This window comes from Perognathus longimembris, chromosome 7, assembly GCF_023159225.1.
Source record: "Perognathus longimembris pacificus isolate PPM17 chromosome 7, ASM2315922v1, whole genome shotgun sequence".
Taxonomy (NCBI): domain Eukaryota; kingdom Metazoa; phylum Chordata; class Mammalia; order Rodentia; family Heteromyidae; genus Perognathus; species Perognathus longimembris.
The window spans coordinates 34219136-34221589 of record NC_063167.1 but is presented as its reverse complement, the minus strand read 5'-3'; the positions used below and the strand labels follow the sequence as shown (position 1 = coordinate 34221589).

General features: G+C 48.2%; 1 pseudogene; it reads left to right on the top strand.

The window, feature by feature from the left end:
* Positions 1-1452: 1452 nt before the first annotated feature.
* LOC125355675 lies at positions 1453-2136 on the top strand (annotated as a pseudogene).
* The last annotated feature ends 318 nt before the right edge of the window (positions 2137-2454 follow it).

Sequence of the window (2454 nt, the reverse complement as noted above, 5' to 3'; positions counted from 1 at the left end):
ATGGCTGGGACAGATTCTTTCAGTCCTCAGTTCAAGTCATGTCTTATCTAGATTTCAACCATAGTGTCTCCTTCAGGAGGACTTCCTTGACCTCTTCTTTCTCCTTGTCTGTCAGCCTTCCTCTTTGCTCTCTAACCCTCTAGTCATCTTATTTTACCTCTGCAGATGACATCATTATCTAATATTTATTTGCTTGTTTGATTATTTTCTGTCTCCCACACTAGGAAATGAACTCCATCATGAGTACAGAAAACTTGTGTATCTTATTCTCTATGGTGTCTTCAGTTCCTTGCCAATGCTGGACACATAATAAGGACCTCAATAAGTAGATATTTAATTAAGTTAAATGAAAATGTAGTGAAATTACTAGAATGAGAAGGCATTCTAGCCAGGCATCAGTGGTTCATTCCTGTAATCCTAGCTACTCAGGATGCTGAGATCTGAGGATTGCAGTTTAAAGTCAGCCTGGGCAGGAAAGTCCCTGAGACTTACATCTCCAATCAGTTACCAAAAAAGCCAGAAGTGGTAGAGTACTAACCATGAGCAAACAAAAAAGCTCAGGGACAGCACTCAGGCCCTGAGTTCAAGCCCCAGGTCTAGCAGCAGAAGGAGGAGAAAGAGGAGGAGGAGGAGGAGGAGGAGGAGGAGGAGGAGGAGGAGGAGGAGGAGGAGGAGGAGGAGGAGGAGGAGGAGGAGGAGGAGGAGGAAAAGGAGAAGGAGGAGGAGGAGGAGGAGGAGGAGGAGGAGGAGGAGGAGGAGGAGGAGGAGAGAAGACAGGGAAGAGGAGGGGGAGGGGAGGGGGAAGAGGGGAAGAGAGGGAGGAGGAGAGGGAGGAGAAGGAGGAGGGTGGGGAGGAGGAGAGGGAGGAGGAGGAGGAGGAGGGGTGGGGAGGAAGAGAGGGAGGAGGAGGAGAGAGAGAGAGGAGGAGGAGGAGGAGGAGGAGGAGGAGGAGGAGGAGGAGGAAGAGAAGGAGGAGGAGGAAGAAGGAAAAGACATTCTAGCTCTTCAGCCTGACTGGCAAAGTCAGCAGCCTCTAAGGTTCTGTTTGTGCCTCTGTAAATCCAGCACAATGACACCCTCCTCACACAGTGGTACAGTGTTAGTTTGAGTGCCTGATATTTATTATAAATATCACAGTGCTCAGCACACCAAACAGTGATCGCCCATTGCCTGTGCTATTGTTCCTCCTTGAACCTCATTTTCCTCACAATAGGGAAGATAGCAGTGATTGCACAGGATGGGTGGCAGTAAAGCAATGTTAACTTACTAGTCCTTCCTTCCTCTCTTCTCTGCACTTAGTGTTCCCTTTCTTTCTCTTCAAGCCCTCTTCCCCTACCCCATCCCTATTCCTTGCAGCCTGGCTAACCTCAGGGTCATTTCCTTCAGGATTTCACTGGGATCCCAGCTCAGGTTGGGACCCTGAGCCTAAGTGCTTTTGTTAAATAAAAACAGATGTCATGGTCAGGTGTGCAGCATGCTGTATGATGGCTTCCAGGGCTAGCCCAGGTAAGAAGGTGCTGCTATGGTCCTGAATTCAGAAATTCCCCTTGTTGATGAAGAACATTACTACAAACCTGTGGCTGAGCTCACTGAAGAGAGATTTGAGCAGGAGCTCAAGAAAACTCAGCCTACTAAAGCTATAGCAGCAGCAACAATAAGTCTGTGTTTACAGACTTAGTAATCAGTAAGTTCACCAACATGAGGATGGAAGGAGGAAACAAGGTACTGGCTAGATCCTTCATGAGCCAGTCTCTGCAAGCAGTGAAAAGGAAGTAGTGTAAGGATTTTCACCTGCTTCTGCAGAGAAATGGGCAACTCTTGAACACAACCCCTGTACCATCTTTCCCCAGGCACTGAAAAAACTGTGAGCCTATTTGGACTGGTATCCATCTTCCGAAGCGGCCATTTCTACCAGGTCCCTGTACCCCTCATCGGACAATGTTGCCTTCTTTCTAGCTTAGAAGTAGATGATCACTGAGTATAGAGAGAAGAACTAATGGACTCTAATGCCAGAGAAACTGACACATGAGCTATCAGAGGATTTTCACAGCCGGGGCTCAGTGATCAAAAAGAAGCATGACATGGCACAAGATGGCTGAGGCCAACCATACCCTGGCCCACCACCACTGGTGGTAAAGAAGAGGACAGGGCCCAGGACAAAAGACCAGGGCTTTTCACTGCAGGATGCACTGCCCCACTGGAAAGGACCTGTGAGTTAAGGATGACCAGGGTGAGTGTGTGTGTGTGTGTGTGTGTGTGTGTGTGTGTGTGTATGTGTGTGTATTGATCCTTGGGCTTGAACTCAGAGCCTTGGTGCTGTCCCTGATCATTTTTGCTCAAGGCTAACATCCTACCACTTGAGCCACAGCTCCACTTTCAGCTTTTTGGTAGTTAATTGGAGGTAAGAGTCTCATGGAGTTTCCTGCCAGGGCCGGATTCCAACATGGCTCTTTA